The 17,288-nt window shown below is 45.2% G+C and overlaps 1 long non-coding RNA gene across 1 annotated transcript in view; it reads right to left on the bottom strand.

Annotated features, from left to right (window-relative positions):
* LOC131592520 (uncharacterized) overlaps positions 1–15,766 on the bottom strand; it is a 189,138-nt gene extending 173,372 nt beyond the window's left edge. The window contains exon 1 of the long non-coding RNA XR_009280640.1: positions 15,329–15,766. This is a non-coding gene — a long non-coding RNA (uncharacterized LOC131592520). The remainder of the gene's footprint in view (positions 1–15,328) is intronic.
* Between the last annotated feature and the right edge of the window lie 1,522 nt (positions 15,767–17,288).

Genomic DNA, 17,288 nt, shown 5'->3' with positions numbered 1-17,288 from the left:
CCTTAGTGTCATCAAATTTCCTAGAACCCAAATTAAACTTCCCACTAGAGCTGGTCATGTTAATGTTCAAGGAAAATTTGTCATGCTTGTCCATTAGTCAGCAAACAGAATATAATAGATTTTTCCATGTTTCATTCAGCTCTGTAGAAGATATAAACCATTTACTGAGTAATGATTTGATTTTTTAAGCTTTTATTACTTGCATCCTAGTTTTAGGGCCAATTCTAAATCAGTTGCAGTCTGTATGGTTAACCAGTCCATTTTTATTGGTTAACATTGCTAACTTCAGAAAACAGATCACCATAACATATCAAAGTGTGCCGAGGAAGGTTATGGAGCAGATCATCTTGAGTGCGATTGCACGGCACATACAGGACAACCAGGGAACGAGGCCCAGCCAGCATAGGTTTAGGAAAGACAAGTCCTGCTCGGCTAACCTGATCTCCTTCTATGTCGAGGTGATCTGCCTAGTGGATGAGGGAAAGGCTGTGGATATTGTCTATCTGGACTTTAGTAAAGCCTTTGACACTGTCTCCCGCAGCATCCTTCTGGAGAAACTGGCTGCTCATGGCTTGGATGGGTGTACTCTGCTGGCTGGATGGCTGTTGTTATAAATAGCTCACCACAATTGGGTTGGTCAATCAATAAGGCAATTTATTAATTCATTGATAAGGGACAAGTAAGCAGCACTGGGGATGCCGGAAGTCTCTGCTCCACCAACATGTCCGCCTTACCTCTGGTCTCTGCCTCTTTTATAGGAAGTTTCTTGTTGGGCTGTGTCATGCCTTCTGTGCTGGAGTATGTGAAAAATGAAGTTCACTCTCCTGTTAAATTTTAAAAAGGTTTAATAAAGACATTAAGAGACATAAAATAAAGCAAAGAGTAACGGCCGGGTGCCTTGGCATGCTGCCAAGAGCACACCTGGTATCTTTTGGAACACTCTTTTTATCCCATCCTGCTGTGAGGGTTTAATGCATATTCAAACTTTTCCAAGAAGTATTTTGCATGGTCCCTCCCTGTATTTTTAGAACATGCTCCGTACGATTTTTATTTCTTCTAATCATCATTTTATTTTGGCTGGGTTTCCTTTCTCTGCAAGCGGTCAGTGCTGATAACAGTCTGGGCCCCCTCGTCCTGCCGCTGATGACAGCCTGGGCTGCATGTCCTTCTGCTGTCAACGGCCTGGTCCCTGCTGCTGATAACAGCCTAGTCTCCATGCCCTGCTGCTGATAACAGCCTGGCCTCCCATTGTCTTGCCCACTGGGGTTATCTTGCCTTGTCCAGATGAGACATAGCCCTCACGTTTGAAATTCTTCTATGCCTAAAACTTGCTAAGAGAGAAAATACAGCAAAAAGCATATACCATATAACAATTATCCTAATACTTGCGAAAAAGACAATATTACAATATGAATTCACAACAGGTACAAGTCTGGGCAAGCCCAAACATGTTGGCTATCTGCCAAGCATCAGTGGCTGGAAGCCCCCACCAGGTCTGGACAAAGCTCCAACATGTCGCCAGGTTACACTCCTAGCAAGCAGGTAACAGCAGTAACAAGTTTTTACATGTTCACACGAGCCTGCTGTTTCTTTATACATAAAGAGTGGGTACAATTCATAATTCAAGCAATTACATAATGGCAAAAATACATAACAGCAAAAGCTAGCAATTCACAGCAAAGGGATTTAAATAAAAATAATGAAATCATTATGTTTTTCTTTGTCTCATGTCTGTTATAAATGCAAAGGCAATTTTGGGATAAAATCAAAGAGAAATTTATTAATAAACAATAATAAGTAAAAACAGCGATAAAAACCCACAATAAAAAGATCAGCGCAGCGCTGGGTGGACAGGGGTCTACACCAGAGGTATAGGTTTCCCAAATCCACGTCTGAGCATCCTCAGGATTGGGGTTTTATAGGATTTTTAAGTCCTCAGGCCAAAATTCCAGGCAGGTTCCATTCACCAAGTGTCCTTGATTGTCCAGTGAATGGATTTCCTGACATAGAATGATGACATTATCTCGTGTCCGGCCAGAATCTCCTCATATGTAAAGGAGACTCTGTGTGTTGCAATGTTAGGTTTTTCATGACAGGGTGGTGGAATCCGGGCTGGTGCCGATGGGTATCTCGGCCGGGTTTCCTCCTTTGTCTCCCCTGATTGCTTTTTCAACACAGAAATGTTTAAGTCTGGCGAAGTCTTTCTTTTGGAACTTGTCTTTTTCCACTGATCGGTTTCTCTACCCCCTGGAATCCGCAGGGCGTTGCTTGGGTCCGGAGGTAGATAATTTCCCGAGCTAGTTTCATTGTTTTCCTGATGGTCCGTGTCCTGTGTGTTTGTTTGGGTTGATGGGCCGGTTTGGGTTAGTTATCTTGGGCGTTGCTGGCAATCAGCAACTCCTTGGAGAAAAGCCTCATCCTACTTTGAGGAGAGATTTTTCTATGCTTTATATTTTGTTTTGTTCCTACAAAACATATCTTTCTTATATACACTCCGAATTTTTAATACAACAATAATTTATTACAGTCCCCCACCTAATAATTTATCACATTTAAAAATTCGTTACTTTCACACTTTCTTTTAAAGAAAAGTATCCTTTTCTTACTCTTTTTCATTATCATTTTTTTCTTTGTTTAATTGTCAATTTCAGTGGTCAGCATATGTTCGTTTTCAAATTTTTCTAAGGCCTTTAATGCCTTATCACTCTCTTTCTCTTCTTCTAAAATCAGTAATTTAGAAAGAAGGGCATTTTTATCTTGTGATTTTTCCGGATCTATTGGGAGGGCGGCAATTTGCATTCCTTGCACTACAGATTGTATTAGCCTAATCAGACAAGGAATTAAACAAGGCAAAAAGATGATTCCGGCTATTGAACATCCTATAAAGAATACTAGCTTTTTCCACCAAGCCCCTTGCCCGAAAATTTGGTCCCACCAAGAGGCTTGTAGAATAGAATTCCATTTTTGAACTGGCACATGTGCCACTTTCTTGATTTCCGCAGCTAGTCCCTTTATAGTCTCGCCATAATCATCTATTTCCATGCAACACTCTGATTCATTAAATCTCCCGCACACCCCTCCCTCCTCAGCTAGCAAGTAGTCGAGAGCCAGTCTGTTCTGGTAAACAAAGGCCCTCATTTGAGAATGTTGCCTTGCTAGGAGTTCCAGGGCTTCTGAGGTGTGATTTGAAACTACCTCCATTACCGCTTGCAGTCGAATGAGCCGATTGGGGAGATAAATGGGGGTTCTATAACCCCAACTGCCATCATTCGCCCAAGTGGCCGGACCATAGTATTGTATGATTCTCTCGGCCGGCCATTCCTCCTCGTTCCATTTCTGACTCCCTCCTGCTATCGGTAATATCTTTTTTAGGTCCCTCTTTTGTCGAGCTAGGGTTTCAAAGAGGGGAGCCCCTAGGGACTTACTTTCACCTTTTGGTAGTGTAAAGAAAAATGGCCGAATTAGTCCGAGTGTGCATGACCCTTTCCACTTCCGAGGTAATTCACTGTATGCCTTTTTCCCGCATATCCAGTAAATTCCATCGGGAGCTTCCCAGTTTTTATTAGTTTTTGCCGGATCCTCCCAATAATCCCTCAGGCCTATGAAAGTATGGAAGGGATTGGCCCCTGGTTTCTTGTTCCAACATAATCCGATAGTCTCTATCCACTCGCAATTGTTTTCCCGATAGGAGATCCAATATCCTTCGGGTGATTCCGGGTGCCAGATTTTTGTTTTCTTTTCTGAGTTTACCGTGAGGGTATTCACACACGGAGTGTATCCTACCAAATCGGTAAACTCTTTTCCCTCCCGGCTAATGCAAAAAGTCCCAATTATTCGGTCATCTATGACCCATCCTTCTGGCCTCCGGGTTGTTTTCGAGAATTTTAATTCTGTCCCTTTTAATATCTGTTCCGGGGTCAATCCCTCTCCTTTCCATGGCCATCTCTCGGCTGATTTTAAGCCACCGCATATCCAGCAGTTGGATATACTTAATTCGGTGGCTATTTCCTGCATTAGATCAACAAACAAGTTTTGGTTGGGGCTGGGTAATTTCCAATTATCGTATTGTCTTTCTAATAGTTCATATTGTTCACTGAGAGAGTTTAACCTCTCTTGCTCCAGCCTTTTCTTTTTATTTTCCATTTCTTGTCGTTTTATGTCTATAGCTATTTGCTTTATTTTACTCTCTGGATCTAATCCCTTTTCATCCTTTGAAAAGCAGAACACTGGGTCAAATTGAAGACACGAGTTCTCATCATCTGACTTCAATAGTTCCAAAATTATGGGTTCATTATTGAATGTCAGCCTTGTCTCGTGTTTCACATTTTTCCCTTCCCAGTACAATTTTCCCCCCATCATGCACGGTTTTAAGTTTGCTTCATTGTAGCATGTAGGGTTAACTCGGTGGTATGCCAAAAACGTCGAGTGCTTCTTTCCCCCAATCCAGACAGTCTTATTACACTGTCCACAGACCTCGATTGGGGGAATTCCCTTTATTTCTCTTTTGTTTCGGAAGCGGGTCCTTACAACCCCTATTCCTTCCAAGTTCCGAATGGGTTTTTCCTTGATACTTACTCTCGAATTCGAGCACCAGATTTTCTTTTTTGATTTACACAATTCGAACTGAGTGCCGTTTAACCAACAAATACCTGCATGTAGTTCTGAAGGGCACTCGGTCAAGAGCTCGTTTTCTGTGGCAGTCTGACACTGCTCACACTTCCCCTGGGGAACCTCCCCTGGGGGGACCTCGGCCTCTATTTTCTTGATCGAGCACATGACTAGGCTCAGGGACATCAGGATTCCCCACAATTGCATCCCTCTGCCATTCCCTCCGCCCGTACAAAAGTATACGGCGGGGATAACCATCTTCCCGGCAGCAAGGACTGTCTTCAGGGGCCCTTGATGTCCTGATGGCAAACCTCCGCTTGAAGGTTGCCCACCGAGATGCTTTAACTGGTTCAAATCTGCAAGGTACTTTTACGGTCCTCCGACACTCAATTTCCAAGGGTTCTGCTTTGCAATCAAGCTGACCCCCTAATCCTTTTTGATAAAACAGGAACCACTCCGGAGAGTCAAGTTCCAAAAGGCCCGCTCGAGTTGCAAGTATCAGGAATCGATTGGTCTGGTCTAACTCCCTCTCGTAGCACCTAGTGCACAATCCCCTCGGTTTATAACCCCTTATGCAATGAGTTACCCAAATCTGCTTACAATAAGCGCACTTAAAATGTACAAACGGGAAACAATAACAATCGTGGATATTGCAACTTATCCTTTCGCTATTGTTCATTTGTGGTGCCTTCGGAGCTTGATTTTCAAATCTCCTGGCGGGGTGGTGATCTTCCACTCGGGGGCTTGGCAATCCGGAACTTTCTTGGCCCGAGAAAAGTGAGTCCACCCTTTCTCGGCCGTTCGTACAGCGGTGTCCGTGGTCAGGAGAACGAGGAAGGGGCCTTCCCAATGAGGACTGAGGGGAAGTTCCCTCCACACTTTAATCAATACTTTGTCGCCCGGCTGGATTTTGTGAATTGGAAATCCCAATGTCGTGCTTTGAGGAATCAGTCCTTTTTTCCGGAGTTCCTGTAGATTTTTATTTATAGAAATGAGATAAGGTTGTAATTGCACATCCTCTATTTGGGGGTGTGCCACCGGCATCCCATGCCTATATGGCATTCCATATAGCATTTCAAAAGGGGATAAACCGGTTTCAGAATGAGGCATGGTCCTGATGTTTAACAAAGCTAAAGGAAGACATCGGACCCAAGTCATTTTTGTTTCGATTATTAATTTGGACAATTGCGATTTTAATGTTTGATTCATCCTTTCTACCTGTCCCGAGCTTTGAGGGTGCCAGGGGGTGTGATATTGCCATCTGATTCCCAATGCTTCTGACAGTTGTTTAATGATTTTGGAGGTGAAGTGAGTCCCTTGATCCGAATCGATATGGTCTATTATCCCATATCTAGGAATTATTTCCTCTAGTAGAATTTTAGACACGGTTTGGGCCGTAGCCTTTGCTCTGGGAAATGCCTCGACCCAATGTGTCAGTTTATCCACTATCACTAATAAATATTTATTTCTCCCAATCTTTTGTAGTTCCGTGAAATCTACCTGGACTCTCTCGAATGGCCTATACGAAAGTGGTCGGCCACCCCAATTTGTTTGTTTTGAATTGGCACGATTTACTTTCTGGCATATCACGCACCCCTGTACCTCTTGCTTGGCAAGTTCAAAGATTCCTTTACATCCGAAAAATTTTAAAAATTGTTCAGCCAGTGCCCGGGTTCCCCAGTGGGTTTGTTCATGCGATCTCCTGAGTATTCCTCTCGCTATACTTTTTGGAACCAGCTCCCTCCCGTCTGGCAACCACCATTTATTTTCTTTAAAATATCCACCTACCTTCTTGAAATCTTCTTGCTCCTTCTCTGAAGGAAGCACGGACACTTCTGGGGTTTCTTTGGGACTGATCTCGGGAATACTTACCGCCAGTAACGCAGCTCGTTTCGCCTCTTTGTCCGCTAGATTGTTTCCCCTGGTGTGAAACCGCCACCCAGTTTGGTGTCCTTTTACATGAACTACGGATATCTCCTGGGGCTCTCTGATAGCTTCTAAAATTTGTTTAATTATTTCTCCATGTATTAATCTTTTTCCCTTGGTGTTTATTAAACCTCTTTCTTCCCATATTTTTCCGAAAGTATGCACTACCCCAAATGCATACTTTGAATCCGTGAAAATAGTTCCCCTTTTTCCCTTCAGGCCTTTGAGGGCTCTTAAGAGTGCAAATAGTTCACAGGCTTGAGCTGACCAGCATGCCTGCAAGGGACCTGATTCTATGATTTGTTCGGTCTTACCATTTATGATGGCATAACCTGACTTTCTTTTTCCTTCTACCATTTTTGATGAACCATCAATGAACCATTTTTCCCCCCCTTCTAACTCTTGATCTTCCAGGTCCGGTCTTACCTTAGTTTGCAATTCTACTGCTTCAATGCAATCATGCAATAGCTCACCTGTTGGTTCCCCAAACAAAAACTGCGCCGGGTTTTGGGCAGTAGTTGTTCTTAACTCGAGGCCTGGTGAACTAATTAGCATGGCTTCATATTTCAGAAGTCTTGAATCAGTTAGCCATTTCTCGGCTTTTTGTTGTAAGATATTTCTTACATCGTGTGGGGTGTAGACTGTTAAAGAGGCTCCAAAAGTTATCTTTTTTGCTTCCCCAACTAACAGAGCTACTGCAACAATTGCTTGCAAGCAAGTAGGCCACCCTCGACTGACTGGATCTAGGATTTTTGATAAAAATCCTATGGGCTTTTTCTTTTCTGCCCACTCCTGGGTCAGAACTCCTTGGGCTGTTTGTCCACTTACATCAACAAATAGCTGGAATTCTTTGTTTGTGTCTGGCAAGGTTAGAACAGGGGCAGTTATAAGTGCAGTTTTCAATTCCTGAAACTTGCTTTCATCCTGAGTGGTCCATTTCACTCTATCTGTGTTTAATCTCTCATACAAAAATTTTACTTTTTCGCTGTATCCTTCAATCCACTGTCTGCAATATCCCAGGAGCCCTAAAAATTGCCTGATTTGTCTTTTCGTTTTTGGGGCTGGGAGCACGAGAATCCCAGCCACTCTGTCAGGATCTAACATCTTTTTCCCCTGAGAAATCCAATGTCCCAGATATTTTACCTCGGGCTCCGTAAACTGCAGTTTGGATTTTGATACTTTCAAACCCTTTTTTCCCAAAAAATTCAACAATGAAATTGTACTTTTTCTGACTTTTTCCTCCATGGTTCCAGCAATTAATAAATCATCTACATATTGTAAGAGCTTTGTCCCTTCCTCTGGAATGAATTCAGTAAGTAATTGTTCCAATGCCTGTCCAAATAAATTGGGTGATTCCACAAACCCCTGGGGGAGGACCGTCCACCTTAATTGTTGATTTCTGTTCGTGTCCGGATCCTCCCACTGAAAGGCAAAGAAATTCCTACTCCCTTCATCCAAAGGACAAGTCCAGAATGCGTCTTTTAAATCAATTACACTGTACCATACATCCTCGGGTGAGAGTCTGTTAAGTAAAGTATAAGGATTTGCCACTACCGGAAACCTGGTTCGGGTTCTAGCATTTACTGCCCTGATATCCTGAACCAGTCGGAAGCTCCCATCCGCTTTCTTTACTGCCAGGATGGGGGTGTTATGTTGGGACATGCAGGGTTCGAGGGTACCTCCTCTAAGGAGGTCATCAATTACTAGTTTCAAACCCCTTTTCCCTTCTATCGGGATGGGATATTGTTTTACCCTTATCGGGTCCTCTGGGTTTTCTATTTCAATTTTGATGGGGGTGATATCTAATTTCCCCACCTCCCCTTTTGAATGCCACACTTTGGGATCAATTTCCCTTTCATCTTTCGGAGTTAAATGAAATATCTTTATTACTAATTCAGAATTCTTTACAACAATGTTTATACCTAACGAGACAATCATATCTCTTCCTAACAAATTGTAATCGGCTTCTTCTACTAATAACAAATTTCCTAGGCATATTTTATTTTCAGACTCTATTTCCACATCTTTAATTACAGAAACTTTGAAGGGATCTCCCTTCGCACCGATTACCATTACCTTTTCTTTACTTGCTACGCATCCCCTGGGTAATTTTTGCAGGGTGCTTCTCTCAGCTCCCGTGTCAACCAAAAATTCTATTTCCTCACGATGGGGACCCACTTTTAACTTTATCAAGGGCTCTTTAGCTGTTATCGTCCCCATCTGAAAGAGCCCAAGACTTCCCTAATCTTCTTGAAATACTTGTTCATCTTTTATTTTCTGGCGGCAATTCCGTTGTAAGTGTCCTACTTTCTTACAGTAAAAACATTCTGGGGGATCTTTCCGCGGGGCGGAGCCATCCTTCTGTGGCTCTTGCGGCTTTTTCGGCGCTGTTTTAAACTTGCCGTGCGCCTGTTCTTGTTTCTGAGCTTCTTTTACTGCGGCCACTAGTATTTTGGCCTGAAGTTTCTGTTTCTCGTCCTCTCTCATGTAAATCTTTTGAGCTTCCCTTAGAAGCTCTTGGAGACCTTTCTCCTGCCACCCTTCAATCTTTTCTAATTTCTTTCTAATATCCTCCCATGATTTCGCCACGAATTGTGTTTTGAGTAACACTTCTCCTACCGGAGAGCTAGGGTCTGTCCCAGAATAAATCTGCAGACTTCGCCGCAATCTCTCCAACCACTCGGTGGGGGATTCCTCCTTCCCCTGACATTCCCCAAACACCTTACTAATATTTTGACCCCGGGGAACCGCTTCCCTTATTCCTTGCACAATTATATTCCTTAAATCATTCATGCTCCTTCTGCCATCCTCTGTTTGGGCGCTCCAACTCGGGCTTACGCTCGGCCACTTCTGGTCGCCTGGCGTTCCCTGAGGGTTTCGCCGCTCCCAGTCTCTGATACCAGCCTGTTTAATCATTTCTCTTTCCTCTTGACTAAACAGAGATCTCAAGATAGCCATGAGATCCTCATATGTATAAATGCTACTGCCTAAAAATTCATCCAATCTCTCTGCTACTCCAAACGGATCATCTAACAATCGTCCCATCTCTTTCTTAAACGCTCGCACATCCCCTGAATTTAGGGGTACATTCACAAACCCAATCACTCCCGGAGCCGTAGGCACTTCCCTGAGAGGGAACATTCTGTGCCTACTCTCATTCTCCTCCCATTCTTCACTCATCTGTCTAGCCTTAAACCGAGTCCTGCTTGCGGGGGGGGAATAGGGGTTTTTGAGAGTTTGTTCCTTTATTGCTGATGTAAAATCAGTCGCCACTAGGTTATTATGAAGGATTCCCCTTGCCAAATTCGAGGAACCTGGCTGGGGCAGCGGGACGGGCAATGGGGGATACGGAGATCCCCGATTTTGCGCTACCATGGTTTCTGGGGAAACAGCGGCGGTTGCGGTTCCCACAGGAGGAGCCAGAGGAGGGGCCACCGGAACCACTGCTGGCGCCGGTTCCCCTGTTCGCGATGTGTGTGCTTCACCTTGTTGCGCTGGCGAGCTCGTGGGAGCTGATGGCACCACTTGATCCACCACGGGAGACCCTGCCGGCCCGTGGTATGGAGGGGGTAAATGATCAAGGGGCTCCCAGGTTTCTGTTTTTGTTTCACTTTTTAGTTTCATCGGAAATAGTCCTACTCTGGCCTTTAGCCAGAGTCTGGCATATTCCTTTTCCTCGGAGTCCGAGGAAACCTTGCTCTCTACATAAGAGAGTAACTCATTACACGTCCACTTTTCAAACGTTCCTAATATTGGCCAAGTGAGATGGGGTCTCAGTTCCTGTTCACCCCAAACCTCGGCACAATAGTAGATCATTTTTGCCTTAGACTTCTTTTTCCTCTCAGGGCAATTTTCCCAATATTTTAACAACCAACCTAAAGGACTTTCTGGTGGGATGTCTAACAATTCCTTCGTTTCTATGGAAGGGTTTTTCTTATCTACTGGTTTTTGTATTTTACTCTTTTTCTGTCCCATGGTGAAAAAAAAGTCTTACCTAGTACTCTGCGTTGTGTTTTTGTTTTGAGAGTCAAAAGTCTGCTAATACTCACCTTCACGGTTTGCTGTTCCGGGGTTTTTCTTAGCGCTTTGATCTCTCCTTCGGACCTCTCCTGGATCCTAATTGCTAGAAGAGTTTACTCTTTCCCGAGCTCTACTGGACGTCCTCTTCCTCTTCCAGCCCTTTGTGATCGGTCCCCCAGAGCACCCCTTTGGCCCCAGGCTTTACAAACGCGTAGAGAGAGCCCTCTCACACCGATTCGCTTCCTCCGTAGCCGGCCAATTCCCTCGCGGGAGGATGGAACCGCGACTTTTGGAGTCCGCACTCGCTCCGTGATCAGATCACGTCTCACACACGCTTGCCCAATCACCCCGCTCAACCTCGCAGTACTTACAGCAATTTTCTTGCGAGGATGTCTTCGTGCACAACTGACTTTTTATGACCTACCAAGCCGCGGCTTCTTTTCCCGAGCTCTTCTTGGATCCGTATCCTCTTTTATTGTGGTTTTTACCTTAGCCTAAATTTGGTTCGGATGTCGGAGTGAACTGCGGAGGTTCTCGGCTTCCCAGGCCGCTGAAATCAGCGGGGGTACCCCCCTGGATAGCGAGGTTCTCCCACAGTTTTTCCGATCCGAGTCACGGCACCAATCTGTTATAAATGCAAAGGCAATTTTGGGATAAAATCAAAGAGAAATTTATTAATAAACAATAATAAGTAAAAACAGCGATAAAAACCCACAATAAAAAGATCAGCGCAGCGCTGGGTGGACAGGGGTCTACACCAGAGGTATAGGTTTCCCAAATCCACGTCTGAGCATCCTCAGGATTGGGGTTTTATAGGATTTTTAAGTCCTCAGGCCAAAATTCCAGGCAGGTTCCATTCACCAAGTGTCCTTGATTGTCCAGTGAATGGATTTCCTGACATAGAATGATGACATTATCTCGTGTCCGGCCAGAATCTCCTCATATGTAAAGGAGACTCTGTGTGTTGCAATGTTAGGTTTTTCATGACAGGGTGGTGGAATCCGGGCTGGTGCCGATGGGTATCTCGGCCGGGTTTCCTCCTTTGTCTCCCCTGATTGCTTTTTCAACACAGAAATGTTTAAGTCTGGCGAAGTCTTTCTTTTGGAACTTGTCTTTTTCCACTGATCGGTTTCTCTACCCCCTGGAATCCGCAGGGCGTTGCTTGGGTCCGGAGGTAGATAATTTCCCGAGCTAGTTTCATTGTTTTCCTGATGGTCCGTGTCCTGTGTGTTTGTTTGGGTTGATGGGCCGGTTTGGGTTAGTTATCTTGGGCGTTGCTGGCAATCAGCAACTCCTTGGAGAAAAGCCTCATCCTACTTTGAGGAGAGATTTTTCTATGCTTTATATTTTGTTTTGTTCCTACAAAACATATCTTTCTTATATACACTCCGAATTTTTAATACAACAATAATTTATTACATGTCCATGTTTTACTTTAAGATCAGTATTGTTTATACTGATCCCATGGTGTTTCCATAATGATACGAATCACTATGTAACATCTTACACTGTGGAGTCCGGTGAGTCGGCCAGCGGTGTGGCCACTCTCCCCTGGAGAGAAAGCCCATAGGCTCCAGCTTGCCCCACTCCCCCTGAGGGAGAAACCCTAGTTACAATTTTGTGTACCCCATGCAAATTCTATGTATCCCATTGGTTCTTCCCCGTTGCTCTGCCCTGGAAACCCCAGTTGATATAAACCCCTGTTTGCTCTGACTCTGTGGCTTTTCGTCACTGGACCTCTCCAAGGAAGGAGCTGAATAAACCCCCTTGAGGAATTCTATATGAAGGCTCCATCTCTTTCCTTCTGTGTCACCCGAAGAGCTGCATTTCACTCAACAGCCCTTTCCAGGGCTAAGAGCTGAAACCACAGAAGTGGCTGCAGATGTGCCTGTGCCTCTGGGATGTCCATCCCCAGGATACTTCTCTAGGAAGGTTGTGGCACCTGACCAACACCCCAGCCATGACAGATGGCTGGGCCCAAAGAACTGTGGTGAATGGAGTTGCATCCAGTTGGCAGCCAGTCACACATGGTGTTCCCCAGGGCTCAGTATTGGGGCCAATTCTTTTTAATATCTTTATTAGTGATCTGGATGAGGGGATTGAGTGCACCCAAAATTCTTAAAAACGAGATTCACTTAATAAATTATAAAAAGAATTTAATATAAATAAAATGACAATTAGGAGACAAAAGAAATAAAGCAAAGGGTTAAAACGGCCGGGTGCCCTGGTGAGTTGCCAGGAACACACCTGGTATCTCAGGAACACTCTTTTTATCCCCCCCTGCTGTGAGGGGTTAATGCATATTCAAAGCGTGTCCCCTCCCTGGTTCTGCCTTCTTAGATCATGCTTTTGCACAACTTATTTTTCTGCTGGTCAGCACTATTTTTGCTGGTCATCATTTTTCTTGCTGATGAGCATTATTTTGGAGTTTTGTTTCCTTTCTCTTGCAAATGGTCATTGTTGATAACAGTCCAGCCCCCCGTCATCCTTCCTCTGAGGGTATCTGGGCTTCATATCTTTCGCTGATAACAGTTTGGGCTCTATTGTTCTCCTGATAACAGCTTGGGCCCCACTGTCCTTGCCCTCTGGGGTTTCCTTGCCTTGTACCTAGGAAATTCTTTTAAGCTTAAGACTTGTTAGTAAGAAAAAAGTACATACATAGCTAAAAAGTATTTAACATATGATTCATCTGCGAAAGCCAATATCACAATACAAATTTATAACACCCTCAGTAAGTTTTCAGATGACACCTAGACGGGTGGGAGTGTTAATCTGCTTGAAGGTAAGAAGGCTCTCCAAAAGGGATCTGGACAAACTGGACTGATGGGCCAAGGACAACTGTATGAAATTCAACGAGACCAAGTGCTGGGTCCTGCAATTGGGTCATAACAACCCCATGCATCATCTTTGTGGTCCTCCTCTTGTACAGAAAATCACGCTATGAAAAGCCAATGTCCCTAAAGGAGGCAGAAGAGTCTTGCAACTTTGAATAAAGGGAGACAGTCCACTGGGGCACATGCCAGCAGGGTTGTCTCTCTCGAGGTTTCAGAGGGCACAGCCTCCTTTTATCCTTGTTGGGGATTGGGTGTCCTTCCTTTTGTTCTGGCTCACCTGGGGAATTTTTTGCCCATCAGTGGTGGGGAAATCTGACTGCTGGTGCTTAGTGGGTGTTTGAGAAACACAGAGTCCAGCTGGGCCCAGGGGGGAAGGGGGGCAGAAAAAAGGGAGGGCGGGGGCAGCTGGGGGCTGGCTGGCTGGCTTCTTCAGCTTCAGAGCAGAACTCTCGCGGAGAGCTGTTGCGGCTGGGAGAAGGGAATTCGCCATTACCCAGATGAAGCTGCTGCTTCTTCTTCTCCTTCCTTCTTCATTTGTGGCCCTCGCACCCCCTGTCCTGCCAGGACATACGGCAGTGCCAGCCACCACTGTGGAGCTGCTGATACACCTCAGCCACCGGCCCGGGATCTCTGCTCATTGCAGGTATTCCAGCAGGGTGTTCCTCAGAGTACTGCAGGAGCACCAGGACTGACTGCCCACAGGAGGTTTGTGAAGCAAAGCCTGTCTCTCCTCCATCCTTTCCTGTCTCGGCCGAGAAGGCTGTCACGGGGTCCCCGGTTCTGTTTTGTTGTTAATGCTGTAGTTATTGTTGTTTGTTTGCCTCGTTATACGTACTAGTAAAGAACTGTTATTCCTATCCCCAGATCTCTGCCCGAGAGCCCCTTGATTTTAAGAATTATAATAATTTGGAGGGAGGGGGTCTACATTTTCATTCCAAGAGAGGCTCCTGCTCTCCCTGGCAGACACCTGTCTTCCAAAACAAGACAATCCTAAACTCCCGGCCGCATGTTGCTCTCTTCCTTTCCCCATTGGCTGAGGTACTAGGAAGGTACAGACTTCCAGAACCACCTACCACATATTCCCCTATAGCAATGTATCTGAACAACTTAGGCCATAGTGTGCTCCAGCCAAACCATCTGTAGAATTTCTTATCAGACCCTCTGGAATTCGTCCAGGTTGCTGAGACATAAACTATTCTAAAATAAGAAAGAAGAGGCTGAGAAACAAACATAAGACCACAAGAACCAGATAACAGGGGATGGTCAAACACCTGGAGTGTCACCAATCACATATCCTGAGAAGTGCGTGCTGAACGCGTGGACAGAATAGAGGCACCAGTCAAGAAATGCGTGATCGGCGTGTGCAGTAGTTTTAGAATCTATAAGTAAGTGCATAATGTAAACAATAAACGGCTTCTGCGTAATCATATTGGTTCATTGTTCAGAGGTCCTGAGCTCCCGCATGCTTATGACCCGGTGACGTTGTCCTGGGGTGACTTTATGATACTGGTATCACCAATCGTCTGGTTTATGTTATATATTAAGTTCTGCACCTTTAAGACTGGCTTTGAGAGCAAGAGAAGGGGAAGAAGAAGTGCACAGTTTGTGTTAAAGAAAAACATCACTCCCACACATCTCGCTCCTGGACTGTGGTGTCTGCAGCACGGACAGACAGCGGGACAGAGCTTCTCTCTGGTTTTTAGTGAGTTTTAGCTAGCTGAGGCAGAGGAGTTCCCCGGATGTCCTGGTTTAGGGCAAATTTAGGAGAAAACCTCCAGTGGGGCTTCCCCCCGCCCGGGAAGCAAACCCACGTGGCCCTTTTCCCCCACCCCCCCAACCGGTTTGGGAAGAGATTTCTCTGAGAGAAGTGGAAAAAACCTGTTTATTTCACAGGCACAGCACCACCCAGCACAAAAATGAATGATATCAAGTTACAAAACCTCTCGCCCTTCAGAAAAGATGACAAACTTCAGAGGGTCTCTTTCCTGTGGGTGTTTGCTCTGTTATCAGTCCCTCTGGCGCTGGAAAATGCCGCTGCCCAGGCTGGGCTCCCGGTAGTCCACGGGTGCAAGCTCCCGGTGCTCCCCCGAGTCCCCAGTCCAGAGCAGGTTCGATTTGTTTCAGAAAAAGGGAAAGAAAACAGTCCAGGAAGACCTCTCTGCTCCAGCTAGTTGGAAAGCCAAGGCGATCTGTGTCTTGTTGTCTGTCTGTGCTGTAGTCAAAACTCCCGATGCGGGGGGAGCAAGTACAGTCTCTGATAACAGACTTGGTGCTTCTTTTCCACTCACTTTTAGTCTCAGATGGAATTTTAAGAATATAAAACCTGTCTCTGGGTTAGGTGGACGAATGGGGATACAATTTAACACCATAATCAACCCAGGACACCAGACCTTTGTTTTTTTTCTTTTTTCTTGGATCTGTGCAAACCTGCTCTGGACTGAACACCCAGCCAAACCCCGGGAGCTCATGCCTTTGGCCCAGCGGGGCCTGGGCCTCGGCACTTTCCAGCGCCGGAGGGACTGATAAGAACGTGAGCGAGTCGAGCTACACCACATGAAAAGGACTTTTCTTCCTAGACTTGCCATCCCATCGAACAGCAAGAGGTTTTATTATTTAATATTATTCAATTTTTTGTTAAATAAACAGCTTTTTCCACTTCTCTCCAAGGAATTTTTTTCCCTTTCCCGGACCAGTTAGTGGGGAGGGGGCATTTCCCTGGGGAAATCCCCATTTGGAGTTTTCCTCCCTAATTTGCCCTAAACTAGGACAAATACAGTTTTTGGCACCCAACGTGGGGCAAGAGAAAGTGGAAAAACCTGTACTGATTGTTGGTTGTATTTTTGGTTGTATTTATTCTGTATTGGGATAAAGCAGTCAGTAGCCATGTTGTTTGGATACATAATATCTCTCAGGGTGGAGGCCTTCATGTGGATCTAGTCCCTAGAATTTTTTGAGGTTTTAATACTTGTCTTTTCCCTCTTTCACAGTAGAGGGGCATGGATTAAAATGGTTATTGTGCTGGGCTTGGTGATAATTATTTATAGGAAGCTCATAGAACGACTGAAGTTTCTGTCAGGTATGTTTGGCTTATGGTTTCTTCGCCCGACCCTGCCCCCCAGTCCCAGTAGCACATTTTGGGAGTTTATTGGTAATTGTACCCAGTTTGTTAGAGGAAGAGCAGGGGATGAGGCTTTTCAGCCTTTTCTTTCCTTCTTCTCCCTTGAATCTGTTATGTCCCTCTTTGAGAATATTCACTTTCCCCTGAGTGTTAAGGATACCACATTCCTGGTCACTTTCCTGGTAGTTCAGCTGTTAAGCTTCCTCTATACGGCCTGCAACTTCTCTAGAATGAGGGCTGAGATATCCAGAGGAGCCAACGAGACCCCTGTCCCAGAAGTAGACTCAGGTGTGGGAAATCCTGAGTGGTGTAGAAAATGGGAGAGAATTGGCCGAACTCTGAAGGAATTTTCTGATCCCCCAGCCTGGGAATTTTCACGTGAACAAATTCAGAACCCAGATGAAGTAGGGAAATATCTGGAAGAGAATTGCTGTGATGATTCTAAGAAGAAAAATATCATTGCAATAAGCTGGGCCCTAGCGTATGCTTATCGCACGGTGCTTGATACGGTAGGGAAGGCAGATAAATCAGCAGCTACCCCAGTCACTCAGGCTGCAGCCAAGCCAGCAGCCAAACCAGACAGTGAGCCTAAGCCAGCAGCCAAACCAGACAGCGAGCCTAAGCCAGTGGCCAAACCAGACAGTGAACCTAAGCCAGTGGCCAAACCAGACAGTGAGCCTAAGCCAGTGTCTGTTGCTCCTACCACGAGAGGTATGAAATTCAAAACCAAAACCGATCGGCCAGTAGATGATGATAATGACGATGCGGGGGAAGGACCCTCA

Source organism: Poecile atricapillus, chromosome W, assembly GCF_030490865.1.
Source record: "Poecile atricapillus isolate bPoeAtr1 chromosome W, bPoeAtr1.hap1, whole genome shotgun sequence".
Taxonomy (NCBI): domain Eukaryota; kingdom Metazoa; phylum Chordata; class Aves; order Passeriformes; family Paridae; genus Poecile; species Poecile atricapillus.
The sequence above is the reverse complement of the archived record's forward strand: the minus strand, read 5'-3'. Positions and strand labels throughout refer to the sequence as shown.